Source organism: Solanum lycopersicum, chromosome 10 (genome assembly GCF_036512215.1).
Source record: "Solanum lycopersicum chromosome 10, SLM_r2.1".
NCBI lineage: Eukaryota > Viridiplantae > Streptophyta > Magnoliopsida > Solanales > Solanaceae > Solanum > Solanum lycopersicum.
This window is the reverse complement of record NC_090809.1, coordinates 7394893-7417573: the sequence shown is the minus strand read 5'-3', so window position 1 is coordinate 7417573 and position 22681 is coordinate 7394893. Positions and strand designations below refer to the sequence as shown.

The window sequence follows — 22681 nt, the reverse complement described above, 5'->3', positions numbered from 1 at the left end:
ATTATCAAGCAGATCATATATGCTGAAGAGTGGGGAATCTCCACTATGCATGAAAAACAGGTTTATGTTAACAAAATAATTATTAATTTTACCTACTGGGATTATATCCATGCTTTTAGTAAAATATTTTATTACAATAATGACAAACATAAGCACACATGGTTTATTATGGTCTGTGCAAAGTCTTTGACTAAACTATCTCAAACTGGTGGAAATATCATGGACCTTCAGTAAAGATTTTACCAAATAATTATTTAAATTTATATAAAGAATGGTCCAAGTTTTTCCCCTTTTTAACGAATTTATATTTATCAGAACATATCTGCAATGTAGAAAAAGTTGATCAGATGTATTTTCTTTTTATAGGATTCTCCATTCCATGGATTCATAAATGGATCCCAGAAGTAGGTTTTACTCCTGAAGAAAAAATTCCTTGTTTATACCAGATTTATTATTATAATTTTTGGGACAAGCTAACAAGGCAAGACCCAAAGACCGGTCAACCCCATGGTAAAGAGCTTGTAGATCAGATACAACCAAAAATCCAGAATTATAAGGAGATACCCCAAAGGAAGTTGTTAACTGAAAATTCTATCAAGCACATTGCAAACAGAATCTCCATCCAAGAGGGTGATAAAGACGAAATGATCAACGAGTATCTCGAAGAGGTTAAAATAAATCTATTGCAAAACCTCTCAGAATTTGATAAATTGGATACTTCAATGAAGAGTGGCACTAGCAACGATATTGCAGATGCACAGTCCGATGAATAAGAGCTAATTATGATTGAAAGTGAGCTCGACAAGGTACAAGATTTTTTGCTATCCATTAAGGACCAAGAAAGCCTGGCAAGGATAAAGGCAAAAGGAAAAATCTAGATTCCTCCTTATCCTTAATAGTGAAAACACTGTCTAAATAGTAGATATAGTGTGTAAGGGGCCCAGATAAGAGACCCACTATTATTCTATGTCTCTTAAAATTGCCTATATAAGAAGCACTCCTCCTCAGATGAGAGGGAGGATCTCTTTAGGAATTTTATCTTTTCTTTCTTTCCTTAGTAACTCTCTCTCTCTCTCTCTCTCTCTCTCTCTTATAATATATTCCGGCAAAGAAATAAAAGTCCACATTTTTGGGAAACTCTCTTAGGTAATTTAAATTTCTTTTAATTATTTTATTTTCTCCATTATTATTATAGTCGTGACTATGTCCGGCTAGATACCTTTCATATCTATGCCAGCTGCATGATTTTTGTACAATGTTCTAGCAAAATATCTGGATCTCATCAAGATAGAATAAATTCTTATTATAGTTCTTAGATTCTTATCATATATCTTGACTTGGTTCTAAGGTGGAGGTACAGGCAGATTGTACACTATTGGTATTAGCGAGCACTGGTGCTGTAAGTCCCCGTTAAATTGAAGAAAAAAAGGGGTCGTCTTAAACCACTGTTAGAACTGCTAAATATCAATATGTCTAAAATTTATGATAGGCCCCATGCTTAGGTAAAATATTACCATACGACCATGCTAAGATAGGATATTAACAAAACTATAATACGTTTTTAGTATGTCTTGGTCGTGTATTAGATTAAAGCTAGATCTGGATGGCCGTGCGAACTACCGCCAGCGTTGTATATATTATAATATAATATAATATAATATAATACAATACAATACAATACAATACAATACAATACAATACAATACAATACAATACAACACAATACAACACAATAAAACACAGTACAACACAATACAACACAATACAACACAATACAACACAATACAACACAATACAACACAATACAATACAATACAATACAATACAATACAATACAATACAATACAACACAATAATACAACACAATAATACAACACAATAATACAACACAATACAACACAATACAACACAATACAACACAATACAACACAATACAACTCAATACAACACAATACAACACAATAACACAACATAATACAACACAATACAACACAATACAACACAATACAACAAAATAATACAACACAATACAACACAATACAACTCAATACAACACAACACAACACAACACAACACAACACTACACTACACAACACAACACAACACAACACAACACAACACAACACAACACAACACAACACAACACAACACAACACAACACACAACACAACACAATACATAACAATACAATACAATACAATACAATACAATACAATACAATACAATATAATATAATATAATATAATATTATATAATATAATATAATATAATATAATATAATATAATATAATATTTAACTGATGAAAATGATGAGTTTATATCTCAGATTTTCATTCAACTTTCAATAGTCCACTTAGAAAGTGACTCAACTTTGTTTTATAAAATAAAAGTCACTCAAGTTAGAATAATTCACTTAAAAAGTCACTCAACTTTGTTTTATAAATAAAAAAATACCAACTTCTAGTAGCTCACTTAGGAAGTCATTCAACTTTGTTTATAACTCAAAAATCACTCAACTATTAGTATTTTGACATAGAAAGTCACCAAGCTCATCTATTGATACCACTCTTAGAAAGTCACCTAACTTATTTAAATGATTTTTTAAAATTAATTTTGTCTAAATATAATTTTTGTTTTAAATTATTAAGAGTGATCTAAATTTTTTTTAAATAATAAAAAATGTAATTATTGTGGTTCTTCTCTTCCCTAAAATCCACTAACATAATACAAAAAATTAGTCGTTTTTAAGTTGGGAGTTACAAGTTCCTATTGCTTCACAATAGTGATCAAAGCTTGGCTCCGCACTTGCCGTGAAGTTTCATTAAGTATGCTTCCTTTACAAAGTCAACCAATAAGGCCTTCACATCATCCGTCTAAAATAACCTTATAGAAGATCTACACCTTCTTCAATAAAGTGCCTCAAATGGTGCTGTCGATGCTAGAGTGATAGCATTTGTTGTATGAAAATTCACACAACGGTAAGAACTAATCCCAGTGACCTCCAAAGTTGATTGCAAATCTGTATAATACCAATAGTCCTTCAGCCTAAAGGATAACATACACACCTTGTGATGAGAATTGACATGGTCATACAAATACTTTTGATGATGAAATAATATGAAACAGGTGTTCATATCTATGAAATTGAATAAAATAAAAGAGGCAGCAGGAATAAAGGCGTGTGTACGAAATAATTAGCAGTCCAATTCAATAAAGGATAGCAGAACCTATGCATGATTTTGTTACAATTTGATCTACCATTAATAATTTATGACAAGGTATTAGATGGAGGCAAGAGGGACAAAAAGATATCAATGAAATGTAAAAAAAAAAAACTAGTTGTAAAAGTCTTATGGTTGAAAAATCAATCAAGTGATTTGCATATAGCTTAGAAATAATAAAAGCACTTTGGAAGCCTTTTAAAACTCCTTAATATTACTTATTTGAAATTCTCAAAAATTCTATTCAACTTTTCAGGTAACAAACACATTTTATATTAAGTTGTCAAAAGGAATAAAAAATAACCAACCCACCCCATACCCCAAAAAAAATACAATTCATTTATACATTAATTGGAAGATGGAAGACCTAAATTGAATAATCATGAATGTTCCTTTTTCCCCTTTGTATTCATACAATGAATGTATTGTATGAATGATATGGATGATCTTTTCCTTTTGTACTCATACCATGAATGTGCTATTATATTTGTTAATTACCTATAATATAAATGTGTCATATGAAAAAAAGTATATGTTATGTTTTTTAAACATTATTACTATCAATAATTAATTAAGTTCATAAGGGTAAATAATTTTTTTTTATTTTAGAAAGGATATTACAGTCATTTAACTTGAATAAGTTTTTTTTCTTTCAATATTTTCTCAAGGGGCTTTCCCTGTAATGAGGCGTCTGGAATCACGATATGAAATTAGCGCTTAGACATGTAATTTCATGCTAATTTGGGAATTTCAAATCATGATATGAGATTTTTCTGATTTAAGGTTGACCTAAAAAAATATATTTTATTAAAACTATCCCGTATTTATAAGTATTAACAATTTATTTCATATAAAACTAAAATTTATAATTCATATCATTACTTTTAAACCATTTATATCTCATATAAAGATTATTCTCACAAACATAAATTTTATTAGTAATTCATATCAATTCCTACTATGCCCTATATATTATTCAGTTTTGATCAACTTAACTTACTAACCAAATGACTCAAAGTAACAATGTTTTTTTCTCTTCTCAGTTACATAATCGAAATGCTAGTTCATAATGAGATGCTTGTTGGTAGTATGTTGGAGGATTATATTAAAAACCAGACACTATAACTTATTTTTAATTTTATTTTTTATTGAATTAAAGTTTAATTTATAAAATTTTGTAAGTTTTTCGAATAGCTTTGTGATACTATATTATGCAATTTTATAAACTTTTTCATATTTGGTAAGACTGTAAAAAGAATTAGATAATCTTAATAGTTTTATAATTTATGAAATTTTTATGTTTCGTATAAAACACAACATAAAATGTCCAAATTGCATTTTCCAATTAAACTTCAACTACATCTCATAATTTATTTCATGATTTCAAATCTAATGGCCAAATAGGCACTAAGTTTAATAATATATTTATATGATATAATATAGTAACGAAAAATAGTACGTTGATTATAATGATGATTTTATATCTCAGTCATTGAACTTTTAATACTCCACTTACAAAATCACTCAACTTAGAATAATTTACTTAAAAATTCACTTAACTTTATTTTATAATTAAAAAACTACTCAACTATTTGTGTTGAACGTAGAAATCCCTCAGTTCAACTATTGATATCACCCTTAGAAACTCATACAACTAATATATATATATATATATATATATATATATATATATATATATATATATATATATATATATAAAATTTATTTTGTTGAAATATAATTTCTAGTTTTATCACGCCCTTAAGTTACACAAGGATGTAAACACGGGACCTAGGATCACGAGTGGTCCAAGCTAACCTTGGTGGCATATCACAAGCATACAAAGGTAACTGAAATAAGATAATTTTGTGCGGAAGGTTAATACATGACATAAAGGGGAGATGAAGGGTATTACCCATTCTAAATCTGAATATATAAAACTATGTTTATTGACAACTAAAAGAACAAACACAACTAAAACTAAATCTAACTATGTCAAAATAAAAGCCTCTAACTGACTAGAGTTGTTGGGAGATTCCGTAACTAATTCTTGCAAAATAGAAATGAAACGACTCAAAATAGAAAGATAACATGTGAACCATCCTTGAAGAATGATTACTCACCGGACATCAAAAAATGATTTATTTGTGATCTGAGTGCTGAGGATCTAAACCTACATCACGAGAAGATGTAGGGTAGAGTATGGTTCAGTACTTGAAAGGTATTGATTATGCAAGATAGAATAAAGTTGAATAACATAAACATAATTGAGCTAAGCAATATCAGAAATGATATAATTTGAATATCATATATGTACTGAAACATGTTGAATACTAAGCTAACTGAATGCAACGACCAAGTATATGATATGATGAAATTGATACTGAATTATAACTGATAATCTGGTCAATACACTAGAATCTAACTGTGGGAGCTACTATTAACCGACATAAAACCACTAGAGTAATCCGTGGAGTCAAATGTATCTCCCCACCGAGAGGAACAAATATACCTTGCCAATGGTATAAATACATGACTGACGTGATCAATAAAAGTGATGCCCACAGAAGGGATTTATCCTAGAGGGCACACAATTTTGTGACTATGAGGGTGACTCACCCTTTGTCTACTTGTATTAAGCCTACTCCGAATTGATTATGCAAAAACACCTTATGACTGAAGTTCTTTAACAGTGAATAGTTAAAAATAATGACATGTTAACTTAAAATGCAACATTAATATACTGATAACCGAAACGTTCTTAAACGAGGCACGATTATTTAAATAATTTGACCTAACAACTGTAATTTATAACTAAACAAGTCTACACATCTAAGGTTTTGAGTTTCATGCATTAACTAAGTAACAATTCTATGAAAACATGATAATCAGACTATGAATACTATAACAGCTAATTCATGACAATCCTGAAACGATGAGAAACTCTAGGTCTAAACATGATATAAAGAATCAATAATCTGAAAAATTTCTAGGTACCTAATAAGTGAAACCCACTAGTGAAATCCCACATACCCGATGAAGAATATCATCGAGAAATCTTTCAATTTTAGGGTTGAATTCAAAGAAAACTCATCAAATTCTTTGAGAGGGTTCGGTTGACTCTTTCTCCTTCTTTTTGTTCAACTTGATTATTTTGGAGGATGAGTTTACTAGGGTATGTTCTTTTTTTTTACTGTGATAATTTGACTAAAAAAACGAAGTTTGAGGGTCCAACACACATGGAAAAAACCAAACAACCTATGACTTAAAAATAGTTGGGGCCAATCGATGGGCTGACCAACAGACCGTCAACTCATCAATAATTCGTTCTATCAACTGTCATTGGCTTTTAGAGAGGGGATTTATAGGTTCTCGATCGATGGACCAGGACTATGGCGCGTGGTTTGACCTACAATTTTCCGTCCATGGGTCGACCCTTAGACATATTTTTTTGGGTGTTCGTGGGTGGAACACAGGTGGCCATCGAAGGACCCCACCTGCGGTCCGTGGGTGGTGCCTGTCAGTAGCATATGCAGCTTTTAAAATTTGCATTCTATTCTTTTTAGGATACGAGGTGTTACATATCTCCCTTACGGGAACATTGCTCCTCGAATGAAGACTAAACTAGCTGAAGATAAAATGAAGAGCTTCTAACCCTGTCATCATGTTCTGGAAACAGAAATCAGACTAAATATAGTTCCAAGGACATACAAATATGCTGAAAAAGCAACTATAATTGAAGGAAGATGATACTGACAGTGAATATACACATGAGTAACTAAAAGACTAGAGAAAACTATTACCTCAAGATGGAATAGAATTGGTAGGAAAGAAATGAGGGTAGTTGGGCTTCATGGCATCTTCTTCTTCCCAAGTAGCTTCTTCTACGGACTGACTCCTCAACAAAACCTTAACTGAAGCGAATTCTTTGTTTCTCAACAATCGAACCTAACGATCAAGAATATCAACAGGCACATGCTAATAAGCGATACTCTCCTTCATAACCACACTATCCAATGGTTAGATCACCCCACACACTTCTTATACAACGAAATATGAAGAGCCCAAATGCCCTTCTACTAGTTCTGCGGGCAACTCTGACTCATAAGACACTTAAGGGCCTATATATCTAGGACTGAGCTTCCCTTTCTTGACAAATCTCATCACCCTTTTCATTTGTGAAACTTCCAATAAACCCAATAATCAATTGGGAAATCCAAGTCTCTTCTGCTTACATCTGCATAGGACTTTTGGTGACTCTAGAATATCGTTAGTCTATCTCTAGTAGTTAAATTTTTTCTGTGCAATCATCAACTGAATCTAGCCTTATCAAAGCTTCTTCACCTACTTGAAACCAACCAATTGGAGATATACATCTACACCGATACAATGTCTCATACGGGGCCATTTGAATGTTGGAATGGTAACAATTATTGTAGGTGAACTCTATAGGAGAAAGATGATCATACTAACTACGTTTGAAGTCGATCATGCAATCTCTCAATATGTCCTCTATGGTCTTAATTGTACGCTCTCCCTGACCATCTATATGTGGATGAAATATTGTGTTGAAATTAACCTGAGTACCTAGACCTTTACTAAATGATTTTAAAAAATGAGGGTAAATTAAGGAGCTCTATCAAAAATGATAGAAAAAGGAACTCATAAAACGTAACTATCTCATTAATGTATATCTTGGCGTAGTACTTTTCCGAATTTGTAGGTTTAACGACCCAAAATTGTGCAGACTTAATAACTTTGTAAACTATCATCCAAATGGATTCATGTTGTCTACTAGTATGAGGTAAACCTATAATGAAGTCCATGTTATCCACTTCCCACATCCATGTAGGAATATTAATCCCAAATGGATTTATGTCCCTTTTCATGACGGTACATATTAGTGGCACTTGGATGAATAGAATACCAAGAGTTATGGTCTTCTACAAGATTATGTTGTCTTAACTCACCCACCTTAGGAACACACAAACGACCCTCATAGTGAAGCACACCATCTCCCACTTTTGAGAAAACCTCAACTTTGTGTTGTGGAACTACATCCTTCAGTTACTGGAATATTGGGTCATTGTTTTTCTTTTCCATAAATTCTACTACTAATGATGATTTTGACCCATTTTGACCCTCACCCTATAATCTGATATGCTCGTAAATATAACTCCTAAGCGAGCAAGCTAGTGAACATCTTTCCTAGTTCTCTCCTTTCTTCCTTAATATGTTCTATACTACCCATATATAGTATGCTACAAGCATCTTCTACTACATTGTCCTTACCAAGATGGTAAAGCATATTCATATATAGTCTTTAAGGAACACAAACAATCCCCTCTAGCGAAGATTCAACTCTTTCTGGGTGAACATATACAGAAGGATTTTAATGTTCGTGAACACATCTACATGACCACTATACAAGTAATGTCTTTGAATCCTAAGGCAAAATAATATGGTTGGAAAATTAAGGTCATGAGTCAGATAGTTTTTCTCAGATATCTTGATCTGTCTAGAAGCATATGTTACAACCTTTCCTCGTTGTATCAACACACAACCTCGAATGACTCAGATGAATCACAATAAACAACATAATTGTCTAAACCCTCTAATAGAGTCAAAACCGAGGGTATAGCTAACATCATTTTCAGTTCTTAGAAGCTCTTTTACATTTGTCTAACCCCTAAAACTTAACCTTTTATAAAATAACTTAGTCAATGGGGGAGCTATGGATGAAAATACTTCTGTGAACCTTCCCAAATAACTAGCCATACCCATGAAACATCTAATTCTAAAGGAGAGGTTGGTTTGGTGTAACAACGCTAAGAATGAATAGGATCAAGAGTTACAGTGTCAAGAATGCTTGCGATTAAACCAAGGTTCACACGAATAGATACGCGTAGAACCAGACCTTAGAACCCTTACTATGATCAATTCAACTAACTTGGGGAGTTAGTTGGGCTTGGAAAGGTTGAAACCAACAAAGTAAGACTCGCGAAAATGAAGATTTAATCAAAAGGAGTCTTTACCAGACTTAAAAGAAGAAATTTTATGTTTTGAGGGTCCAGGGGTAAAATGGTTATTTCCAGGCCAAGGGTAATATTGTAATTACCCTGAGGAAGTAATAAATAAATAAATTAATTTAATTAAAAGAGATTTTCGAATTTAGGGCGAATCAGAGTGACCCATTTCGCAAATGGGTTGCCACTCGGGTTCGAGCCCCACTAGGAGCGAGGAATTGATGATTTAATCATCAATTAAAATCTATTCATTAAGGGTAAAATAGTCCTTTCCGGTATTAATTAAAATAAATCAGATTTTTATTAAGTTAATTAAATCATATTTTGACTAAGTCTTGAATTTAGTCTCCTAATTCTATTAACTCTCTGACCCTCACGTTTCTCAACTCTCTCTCACGTTATTCTGCCAAACACAACAAAAACCAGAAAATACATCAATTGTTGTCCATACTTGAAGAACTCACAAGAATTTTTAAGTAAAAGACAAAGTAGTCAAAATGTCAAGGGTAATAAAGGTTCGTCGAGTGGGGTGTACGTTGAAGTGTATTATGTGTGGTTTTGAGGAGTTTCCTAGAAGCAACTTCACACTTGACCAACATCAAAAGGTATGGATTTCTCTCCTGGAATTATTTCTCCAAGAGTGCTTTCCTTCAAACGTTTCTCAAGCTCTTGAAAACTAAGATTGTTCCCCTTTCTATGTCCTTATCCTTAGCTCCCAATTGAATTCGTAGGATGGGTGTGTTGTTCTGCTAGACTTAGGCATGATTGACGTATTTATATTAAGTGTGAACATGTTTTATGTGAGGGAAATTAAAAAAATGATATTCGAAGTGTAACCAAAAATTGGTGTTGTGTATCCATCGTGGGCAGTGGCTTTTGCCACTGTTTTGGGGTCGAATATTCATATGTTTTTGGTGTATTTTATGTGTGCAATGTGTGTGCAATGTCGTTTTCATTATAATGAAAAATGTTTTGTTGAGTAACACTCTTTTAACTAAGTAAACTCATGAAAGACGTAACGAAAAATGAGTGAATAATGATAAGAAAAAAATTTCCAGATTTGCATACTCTTCCATAAGGTTAAATTATGGTTTTTGAAAAAGGAAAATAAATAAGTGAGGTCAATGGTAATTAAAACCAAGACCACACATGTTGAGAAGGATGAAAAATAAGAGAAAAAACGTGAATAAGCTAAGGGGAATCGAACCCCTTAGCTATTGGTTTTGTGAAGCAAAGAAAAAAGAAGATAGGGGCTAGGGGATTCAATCCCAGCTCCTGTTTTCGCGAAAAAAGTAAGGGAAATGGGGCTGGGGGGAATCGAACTCGCGACCTATGAGGAGGAGAAGGATAAAAATTAAGTAAACATGTAAATGGGAGACGTGGGATTCGAACCCACGACCTCCTAGTATGTGAGAAGGGAGAGGAAATAATGAAAAAAATAAAATGCGAGGCTTGGGGATCGAACCCATGACCTCAGCGCTGAGGGGAGAGGCAAAATAACAAGGAAACGAATTGAGGCAGTGGGGATTCGATCCCACAACCTCACTAATACACCACCTCAGAGACTCCTCATCGAAATTTAAAAAAAATAACGGGGGGATGGTGTGGGGTTCGAACACACAACCACCCTATCGTAGCGAATTTAACTCTAAAAATCAATGGGTTTGTGGGGGCTCGAACCCCAAACCATTTAATTATCTAAGAGTGAAATTAATATAGAAAATTAATCCTTCAGTGTAAATGTTAAGATTTAATTTAGAGTATAATGTTATGAATATTGGAAATAAAATTGATGGAAAAAAATGATATTCAAGTGATCAAAGATTTGGGTTCCCTTTCCCAAATTTATGTGCATAAGTCATACGTGAGTAAAATATCCAAGAATAATGCCATCTACTTAGATCATAAAATTACGATCTTGGCATATATACAAGATACATAAGTCTTGTACTACATAATCTTCGGAAAGTAATAATCACTTAGCGAACTACGAATGAAACCTCATGGCTTGTATGTATAAACACATTAGTCTAACATACGTTCAAAAATAAGTGAACCTAAGATGTATGTAATGAAACGATGAACCCTAGGAGGGTTAAGTATGAGTATATGATACACTAAGTGGCAAAGTGCATTGGCATATGATGAGATAAACTATGAAATGATAAAATAATCATTCACGTAATAAGAGGTGAGTAACTATGAAAAGTAAAGGTGTGAATAATGAAGAATGTGGCGACAACATGACATGAGGCTAATGAATATGATGAGATTAATCTCAAGTGAGCCTACATAAATGTTACCAATACGTACAAACCAAGGAGAGTGTAAGATAATGAAGAGATTAGTCTCTATGACCTCTCTAATGAAGTTATTGAGCTTAATACACTTGATACTAATGATGAGATGAGATATCATCTAATGATCTATACTGTCAGAAGTCAACTTCTAAGACGTATGAGTTGAACGTACTGGAACTTTATACTGAGCACCGATAGGATATCTATGAGTGGTGATGCCTTCTTTTGAGAAGGCGAAGGTTCACGTAACTTTCATGAGACAAGACTTTCCATCGCCGGGTATGGGTCTCCATACATCTCCTAGCCTTTGAACATATACTGCCAATCTAGGGATCTGGCATTATTAAATTCCCACAGACACTAGCATGTTACTGAGTCACTTTGGCAGGTGATTCCACCTCTTTTCGGTGGGGGAGACACTGGATTTCATGATGCTCACATGATCTATGTCGATTCAAGTTAAAGTTCCTAATGAATGATTGAGGCCAGCCTCAAATGAAACACATAACGAAATGGATGATACAAAAGGTGTTAGATTAGGATAATCAAGAGGTGAGATAGACTCGGGTAATGACATTAGGTCATTCCTGATCATTGCACACAAAACCCGATGAAAGTCTTAAACTACATCCTAGATATAGCCTGTGTTCACACTAGCCTATGAAATATAGTAAGTATAAATGAATGAAGCAGACTCTGTGTTTGCTAATGAGGACTATCTAGTTGAGGTCCCATATGTTGGGCCCTCATTTTGGGAAGTCTTAATGTCAAGTCCATGATTCACAAGTCTCATGGCATATGAACGAATGATATGAAAGAAGTAAGGTGCTATAGTTTATGTGCTATATGAAGATGTTATGTGCTATGTGCAATACAATATTTATAATTATGCATGTTAATCTCATGGCATGACCTTCCTAACCCAATTTGGAAAGTTCATTAACTTTCCTAATCTCAATTTTGCAAGTCTACTGACTTGACTTCCAAAAATCATGTTGTTAGGAAAGAGTTGTTCTTTCTCATGCATGTCCTTGGTGTTTGCTTGAATATACCCATACTTAGTACAAGTATGTACTAACCCTATACATCTATACTTTTAGGTGCAAGCACAGGTGGTCGATAGAGTTGCATGATCTTTGTTGCAGCTATCCGGACGTCAGCATTCATCTGGAGTTTTGTAGGTCCTCATGCTTTCGAGGATGCTACTGTTTTATATTCTAGCGTATTTTTAGAGTTGAACTAGTGAAGCATATTTTAATAGCGTTTCTTTCCTGTTTTTTGATTCAGACTTTGTATTGGGCCATTTTGGCAATTATATAATTATGGCTTAATGAACTATTTCTTTCAGTTGTTTATTTCTTTAATATTAGATGGTTGATGACGAACTATTATAAAATGTTAAGAATGTTTAGCAAGCATGTTTAAAGAACAGAAAGTTCAATTTTTCGCTAAAATTAACCTATATAAAGCAATTATGACATAAGTAGGCTCGTTTGCGACCTCTTAGAGGTCAACGATGCCGGTCTCGTCTGGGGTCTAGATTCCAGTCGTGACAAAGTTGGTATTAGAGCACTAGGTTAAATTCTAAGAATAATGAGTTCATATAAAAAAGATTGAGTAGTTTCTAATCTTAGAGACTGCATGATGCGTAGGAAAATTTCCCTTCTTCTAATCTTATTGTGCTTTTCATAATGAATGAGTTCTTGATGTTATAAGTGTTTCTAACATCAAACCTTGTTGTTTTTTCAGAGAATGAACCCTAGGAGGGTTATTGGTTAGAGGAGGAGGGGGGCAGCTGCTAGGGGCAATCGAGTTCTACCCAGGCCCCAACTGAAGGAGTGGCCATGCCGATTAACCCAGCTGGGTAGAACAATGCTAAGGTAAGGGCATCTTTGGAGGATATGGAATAGTCCATCGCGATGCAGGCTCAGGCTAGGCTGCCCAAGTCAACCGGCAGGATGTTCAGAGGGAGAACCCCCCGGTTTGGAGTATGGTTGACAAACTATAAGATTTCACGAGGATGAACCCTCCCATATTAACAGGGGCTAAGACATCAAAGGACCGTCAAGAGTTTGTAGATGAGGTGCATAAGGTCCTGGTGGCTCTGGGGCCACTGATATTAAGAAGGCTGAGTTGACTTCCTATCAGCTTAAGGATGTTTCACAGACTTGGAGAAATATGTGGCAAGATAACCGTATCTTTGGTGGAGTGCCAGTCACATAGGAGTTTTTCACGACAACATTTCTTGAGAGACTCTTCCCCAGAGAGATTAGAGAGGCCGAGGTTGAGGAGTTCATCAACATTAAGCAAGGCTCTATGGCAGTCAGGGAGTATTCCATGAAATTTGTTAAGCTATCAAGGTATGTTACTTTCCTCTCGTATTTAATAGCAAGAATGAGGAGAATACTAAACTTTGTTGAAATCATCCATGTATGCTACTTCCCTGGTTTCTAACTACAAGAATAAGATGAGCAGGTTCCTCACAGAAATCAATGGAGATTTGGAGGAGGAGTGTCGATCTGTGATGCTTCATGATAATATGCACCTTTCAAGGTTTATGGTGCATGTCCAGTAGGTAGAGGACAACCGCAAAAAGTGAGGTATTCGTGATGTTAGGAGGCCTAAGCCTCAAGATTAGGTAGGTCCCAGTCATGGAAGCCACAAAAATAATTTTGGCGTCCGTGAGCAGCAACGGTTCAAAAAGGGGCAACAGAGTTCTGGAAATTCAAATCCTCAGAGGGGTGCTACACAAAAAGGAGGCAGACCTGAGCCCAAGAAGGGCAATGGAGGTGAGTTTAAGCGTCCTAAGAAGAATTGTGCTAAGTGTGGTCGAGCTCATAGTGGAGAATGCAGACAAGGCACAAATTCCCGCTTTGGTTGTGGTAAGAGTGGACACATGGTCAGAGACTATCCACAGAACAGAGGTTAGGTAAGAAGTAATGCTCAGCCTAGGCCTAACCCACAAGGTGCAGCAACAGCCGAGCCTCCCAAGAGGAACAGATTTTATGCCTTGAAGGGAAGGGAGGATCAGGAGAAGTCTGCTGATATTGTTACAGGTATGCTGCAAGTATTCTCAACTTTTGTTATGCTTTACTTAATCCAGGGTCTACGCTTTCCTTTGTAACTCCTCTGCTTGCCCTTACTTTTGAAGTACTACCTGAAGTTCTGCATGATCCTATAGTAGTTAATTCGCCATTAGGAGAAAATGTAAGGACAAATAAGGTATACAAGGATTGTCCAATAGTTGTAATTTTTAAGACCATGTGTGCAAACTTGATTAAGTTACCCATGCATGATTTTATATTATTCTTGGCATGGATTGGCCTCACAGTTGTTATGCTTGCTTGGACTGTCGTAGTAGAGTGGTAAAATTTCACTTCCATATTGAAGAAGAGTTAGTCTGGGTAGGTTACAATTCGAGTCGTCCCAATCCCTTCATTTCAAATTTTAAGGCCAACAAAATGATGTCCACGGGGTTACTATGTCATCTTGTGAGTGTTAATGATTAGATCATGACATTCCTTCCACAGACTTAGTGCCTGTAGTGAATGATTTTCTAGATGTGTTTCTTGAATATTTTCCTGGAGTCCCTCCCATTTGAGAGATTGACTTTGGTATTGACTTAGAACCCGATAGTAAACCAATCTCGATTCCTCCTTATAGAATGACTCCAGCAGAATTCAAAGAGTTGAAGTTGCTGGTAAAAGATCCCACTGATAAGGGTTTCATTCGGCCGAGCATATCCTCGTGGGACGCTCCAGTGTTGCTTGTAAAGAAGGAAGATGGGACTCTTAGAATGTGTATCGATTATCGGAACCTCAACAAAGTCACTATAAGGAGTAAGTATCCACTTCCCAGAATAGATGATATGTTCGATCATCTCCAAGGGTCTAGTTTCATCTCTAAGATTGATCTTCCTTCAGGGTATCATTAACTTAGAGTTAGGAAGGGAGATGTCCCAAAGACAGCTTATCATACCCGTTATGGTCATGATGAGTTCTTGGTTATTTCATTTGGTCTCACGAATTCACCTACTGCATTTATGGATCTCCTGAACAGAGTCTTCCGTGAATACATTAACTCTTTCATCATAATATTCATTGATTACTTTCTCATCTACTCTAAGACCAAGGAAGAACATGATCAATATTTAATACTAACCTTGCAGGTACTTAGATAGCATCAGTTGCATGCCAAATTCAGCAAGTGTTAATTGTGGCAGAGATCAGTGACCTTCCTGGGTCATGTTGTGTCCGATCAAGGTTTAGAGGTTGAGCCCAACAAGACTGAAGCTATTAAGAATTGGCGAAAGTCTTTTACTCCCACCGATATCCGTAACTTTCTGGGATTGGATGGTTGCTACCGCAGGTTTGTGGAGGGCTTTTCTTCCATCGCTGCCCCACTTATAGCTTAGACAATGAAGAAATCCAAGTTTGAATCGACTTGAGACTTGTGAGAAGAGTTTCCAGGAGCTCAAGGACGAAACCACTTCAGCCCCGGTGCTTACTTTACCTAAGTGTGGTGAGAATTACATGATTTATTTTGATGTATCTAGGGTTGGTTTTGGTTGAATTCTTATGCATGATTGTAAGGTGATAGACTATTCTTCAAGACAACTCAAGGTTCATGAAAAGAATTATCCCATTCATGACTTAGAGTTGGTAGATGTGGTGTTTGCATTGAAGTTGTGGAGGCATTATCTGTATGGAGTGCATGTTGATGTCTTCACGGATCATAAAAGTCTCCAGCACGTGTTCATACAAAAGGAGTTGAATCTACGTCAGCGCAGGTGGTTGGAGATGTTAAAGGATTATGACATGAATGTGCACTACCATCCAGGTAAGTCTAATGTTGTGGCTGATGCTTTGAGAAGGATGAGCATGGGGAGTACATCCCACATTGAGGACGAGAAGAAGGAGTTGGCAAAAGAGGTATACAGACTGGCCACACTGGGTGTGCGATTGGTTGACTATACTAGTGGGGGTGTTTCAATTCATCCTAGTTCTAAATCATCCTTGGTAGATGAAGTCAAGAACGGTCAACATCTTGATCCTGTGTGGATGGAGCTGAAAGACTCAGTGTTGTTAAAAATGAAATAGTCTTTCGCTTTGGGAGGTGATGGAATAATTAGATACCAGGACAGGCTGTGTGCACCGGATATGGATGATTTACGGACCAGGATCGTGGCAGAGGCCTATGGTTCCAGATATTCCATACATTCAGGTTCCATCAAGATGTATCATGATCTTAAGAAAATGTATTGGTGGGATGGCATGAAAAAGGACATTGCAGGATATGTGGCTAAGTGTCCTATTTGTCAGCAAGTCAAGGCAGAGCATCTTAAGGCTGGTGGTATGATTCAGATTATTGAGATTCCAACGTGGAAATGGGAGGCGATTAATATGGACTTCGTGGTTGCTCTTCCGAGAACTAGGAGACAACATGACTCCATATGGGTTACTGTGGACAGATTGACTAAGTCTGCTCACTTTATCTTTGTGAAGTCTACCTACAGAGCCGAGGATTATGCAATACTTTATATCAATGAGATTGTGAGATGGCATGTGATTCCCTTGTCTATTATTTTAGATAGAGGATCTTAGTTTACTTCTCATTTATGGAAATCTTTCCAGAAGAGCTTGGGCACGCAGGTAATGCATAGTACTGCATTTCATCCTCAGACAGATTGGCAGGCAGAGCGCACCATTGAGACATTAGAGGACATGTTGAGAGTGTGTGTGATCGACTTCAGAGGTAACTGGGATGAACATATGCCTTTGATAGAGTTTTCGTATAATAATAGCTACCACCCTAGCATAGGGATGGAACCATTTGAGGCACTGTATGGTAGGAGGTGCAGATCTCCAGTTGGGTGGTTCGAGGTTGGACATTTATCCATTTTGGGTCAAGAGATCAATCAATTAGGCCTTAGAGATGGTCAGAGTGATTAGGGGAAGATTTACTACTACTTACAGTCAGCTGAAGTCATATGCTGATAACAAAAAATGACCCTTAGAGTGTGATGTCGGTGACCAGATTTACTTGAAAATATCGCATATGAAAGGGGTGATGCGATTTTTTAGAAAAGGGAAGTTAAGTCCGAGATATGTTGGGCCATATGAGATTATACAGCGTGTGGGTGAGGTAGCCTATGAGTTTGCATTGCCTGGGGAGCTAGCTTCTTTTCATCCATTCTTTCATGTCTATGTTAAAAAAGTTCCTAGGTGATCCAGCATCAATCTTACCTGTTAAAGTTTTGGGTTTGGTGAAGACTTGTCTTATGAGGAGGTACCTGTTAAGATCTTAGACAGACAGGTGAAGAGGCTTAGGAGAGAAATCATCTTGTTGAGGGGGCTACGTGGGAGGCTGAGGCCGACATGACATCCCGCTACCCTTATCTTTTTAGCTCTTGAGGTTACACTTCCTCCTCTTAAGCTTCTGTTTCCTTATCAATCCATATTTTGTTGCTATTGATTGACTGTGTATGCTGATTTTATTATAACCCGACTAGCATAACGATGTGAGGTGGTAGTGTTATTTGGGGACGAATGTTCCTAAGGGGGGGATAATGTAACAACACTAAAAATGAATAGGGTCAAGACTTAGGGTGTCAAGAATGATTTCCATTAAACCAAGGTTCACACCACTTGATACGCGTAGAACCAGACCTTGAAACCCTTACTACGATCAAGTCAACTAACTTGGGGAGTTAGTTGGGCTTGGAAAGGTTGGAATCAACCAAGTAAGGCTCGCGAAAACGAAGATTTAATCGAAGGAGTCTATACCAGACTTAAAAGAAAAAAATTTATGTTTTAAGGGTCCAAGGATAAAATGGTCATTTCCAGGCCAAGGGTAATATTGTATTTAACTTGAAGAATTAATAACTTAATTAAATAATTTAATTAAAAGAGCTTTTCAAATTTAGGGCAACTCAGAGTGACCTATTTCGCAAATGGGTTGCCACTCGGGTTCGAGCCCCACTAGGAGCAAGGAATCGATGATTAATCATCAATTAAAATCTATTCATTAAGGGTAAAATGGTCCTTTCACATATTAATTAAAATAAGTCAGATTTTTATTAAGTTAATTAAATCTTATTTTGACTAAGTCTTGAATTTAGTCTCCTAATCTTAATAATTCTCTCCCTCACGTTTCTCAACTCTCTCTGACATTCTCAATCTCTCTCTCTCATGTTATTCTGCAAAACACAACAAAATCCAGAAAATACATCAAGAGTTCTTCACAATTGAAGAACTCACAAGAATTTTTAAGGAAAATACAAAATAATCAAAACGTCAAGGCTATAGGTTTGGAGGTTCGTCGAGTGGGGTGTACGTTGAAGTGAGTTGGGCGTGGTTTGGAGGAGTTTCCTGGAAGCAGCTTCACACTTGAACAACATTAAAAGGTATGGGTTTCTCTCTCCTGGAATTCTTTCTCAAAGAGTACTTTCCTTCGAATGTTTCTAAAGCTCCTGAAAACTAAGGTTGTTACCCTTTGTATGTCCTTGTCCTTAGCTCCCAAACGAATTCGTAGGATGGATATGTTATTCTTCTAGACTTAGGCATGATTTACGTATTTATATTAAGTTTGAACATGTTTTACGTGAGGTAAATTACGAAAATGATATTCGAAGTGTAACCAAAAATTTGTGTTGTGTATGCATCGTGGGCAATTTCTTTAGCCAGTGTTTGGGGGTCGAATATTCATGTGTTTTTGGTGTATTTTATGTGTGTGCAATGTGGTGTTCATTATAATAAAAAATTTTGGGTTGAATAACACTTTTTAGCTAAGTAAACTCATGAAAGAAATGACTAAAAATGAAAGAATAATGATAAGAAAAAAATTTCCAGATTTGCATACTCTCCCATAAGATTAAATTATGGGTTTCTTAAAAGGGAAATAAACAAGTGATGTCAATGGGAATTGAACGCAAGACATGTTGAGAAGGCTGAAAAATAAAATAAAATACGTGAAGGAGCTAAGGGGAATCGAACCCCTTAGCTATTGGTTTCGTGAGGAAAAGAAAATGTAAAATGGGGGCTGGGGGGATTCGATCCTAGCTCCTGTTTTCGCAAAACAAAAAAAAAGGAAATAGGGCTGGGGGAATCGAACTCGTGACATATGGGGAGGAAAAGGAGAAAAATTAAATAAACAAGTAAATGGGAGGCGTGGAATTCAATTCCATCCCACGACCTTCTAGTACGCGCAACAGGAGAGGAAATAATGAAAAAAATGTGAGGCGTGGGGATCGAATCCACAACCTCGGCGCTGAAGGGAAAGGCGAAATAACAAGGAAATAAAATGAGGCTGTGGGGATTCAATCCTACAACCTCACTGCCACTCACCCATTTAAATAAAATACAGATAGAGGGGTTGTGGGGGTTCGAACCCACCACCTCACAGCCTCATCAGCAAATTTTAAAAATAAAGGGGGGGGGGGGGTTGGGGGTTCGAACACACAACCTCCCTATTATATAGAATTTAACTCTAAAAATCAAAGGGGTTGTGGGGTCTCAAATCCCGAACAATTTGGTTATCTAAGAGGCAAATTAAAATAGAAAATTAATCCTTCAATTTAAATGTTGAAATTATATTTAGAGTCTAAAGTTATGAATATTAGAAATAAAATTAATGAAAAATATAAAATATATCCAAGTGATCCAAGAATTGGGTTCCCTTACAAGAATTTCTGTATTGATGCATAAGTCATACGTGAGTAAAATATAAAAGAATAATGACATCTACTTAGATAAAAAAAAATTAAGAACCTGGCATGCATACAAGATACATAAGTCTTGTACTACATAATCTTAGGAAAGTAATCACTTAGCAAACTACGAATGAAGCCCCATCGCTTGTATGTATAGACACATAAGTCAAACATACTTTCAAAAATAAGAGAACCTAAGATTAATGTAACGAAACGATGAACCCTAAGAGGGTTAAATATGAGTGTAAGATATACTTAGTGTCCAAGTGCATTGGCATATGATAAGATAAATAATGAAATGATGAAATAATTATTCACGTAATAAGAGGTGAGTAACTATGAAAAGCAAAGGTGCTAATAATGAAGAATCTGGTGACAACATGACATGAGGCTAATGAATATGTGAAAGAAATCTCAAGTAAGCCTAAATAAATGTTACCAATACGTACTAACCAAGGAGAGTGTAAGATAATGAAGAGACCGGTCTCTATGAACCCCTAATGAAGGTATCGAGCTTAACATACTTGATACTAATGATGAGATGAAATATCATCTAATGATCTGTATTGTCCTCATCTCAGAAGTCCACTTCCAAGTCGTATGAGTTGAACGTAATGGAACTTTATACTAAGCACCGATAGGCTAGCTATGAGCGGTGATGCCTTCTTTTGGGAAGGGCAAAGGTTCATGTAACTCTCATGAGATGAGACTGTCCGGCTTGCTGGGAATAGGTCTCCATACATCTCCTAGTCTTTGATCATATACTGCCAATATAGGGATCTGGCAGGGTTAAATTCCCATATACGCTAGCATGTTATTGAGTCACTTTGGCCGGTGATTCCACCTCTTTTCGGTTAGGGGAAGGCACTGGATATCACGATGCTCACATGATCTTTGCCGATAAAAGTTAAAGTTCCTAATGAATGATTGAGACCAGCCTCAAATGAAGCACATAATGAAATAAATGACACCAAAGGTGTTAGAATAGGATAATCAAGAGGTGAGCTAGACTCGGGTAATGAAATTAGGTCATTCCTGATCATTGCCCACCAAACCCGATGAAAGTCCTAAACTACATCCTAGGTATAACTATATTCACACTAGCCTATGAATGAAATCAAATGAAGTACGTATGAATGAATGAAGCAGACTCTGTGTTTGCTAATGAAGACTCCATCGTTGAGGTCCCATATGTTGGGCCCTCATTTTGGAAAGTCTTAATGTCAAGTCCATGATTCCCAGGTCTCATGGCATATGAATGAATGATATGAAAGAAGCAAGGTGGTATAGGTTATGTGCTATGATCTGTGCTATATGAAGATGTTATATGCTTTGTGCAATGCGATATTTGTAATGATGCATGTTACTCTCATGGCATGACCTTCCTAACCCAATTGGGAAAGTTCACTAACTTTCCTAATCTCAATTTGGCAAGTCTACTGACTTGACTTCCAAAAACCATGTCGTTAGGAAAGAACTGTTCTTTCTCATGCATGTCCTTAGTATGTGATTGCATATACCCATACTTAGTACAAGTGTGTACTAACCATATACATCTATATTATTTTAGGTGTAGGCACAGGTGGTCGATAGAGTTGCAGGAGCATTGTTGCATCTATCTGGACGTCAGCATTTATCCAGAGTTTGGTAGGTCCGCATGCTTTTGAAGATGCTATTGTTTTATATTCTAGAATAGTTTTAGAGTTGAGTTTGTGGAGCATGTTCTAATAGCGTTTCTTTGTTGTTTTGATACAGACTTTGTATTGGGCCATTTTGGCAATTATATAATTAAGACTCAATGAACTATTTCTTTCAGTTGTTTATTTCTTTAATATTAGATAATTGATGACGAACGATTATAAAATATTAAGAATGTTTAGCAAACATGTTTAACGAACAAAAAATTTCAAATTTTCCGCTAAAATTAACCTATGAAAAGCAAGTATGACCTAAGTTGGCTTGTTTGCGACATTTTAGAGGTCAACTACGCCGGTCTCGTCTGGGGTCTAGATTCCAGTCGTGATATTTGGGACATTGCCCAAGTAGAGTAACATATTACAACCAAAACTCACATTTGTTAAACTAAGAAAACAACTGCCAATCTTTGAGAGTTTGCATGACAACCATCAAATGAGTTGCATATTTTTCCTCATTCCTAGGGTAAATGAGGATATCATTTATAAAGATGATAACGAATATGTCCAAGTACTGCTTATGCACCCTATTCGTCAATTCTATGAAAGCTACAAGAGTATTCGTTAGTCCAATAGAAATAACTACAAATTCATAATGATCATACCGAGTCTTGAACATTAGTTTTTGAATGTCCTTATCTCTGTCTCTAAGGTAATGACAACGGGGTCTGAGGACTATCTTCGAGAAATGACTAGCACCTTGAAGTTCTTTGAACATGTCATAAATTCC

General features: G+C 35.9%; 1 long non-coding RNA gene across 4 annotated transcripts; it reads left to right on the top strand.

The window, feature by feature from the left end:
• The first annotated feature begins 428 nt into the window (after nucleotides 1–428).
• Nucleotides 429–22063, top strand: LOC112940168 (uncharacterized). 4 transcript variants are annotated; one of them, XR_003244109.2, is made up of 6 exons: nucleotides 429–1146; nucleotides 12648–12724; nucleotides 13297–13907; nucleotides 14023–14603; nucleotides 15716–18952; nucleotides 21828–22063. It is a non-coding gene; the product is annotated as an uncharacterized lncRNA (long non-coding RNA). The 4 variants fall into 4 exon arrangements; XR_003244110.2 differs by having other exon boundaries at nucleotides 12648–12728; XR_011212109.1 differs by having other exon boundaries at nucleotides 430–1146; nucleotides 12648–12728; nucleotides 18769–18952.
• The last annotated feature ends 618 nt before the right edge of the window (nucleotides 22064–22681 follow it).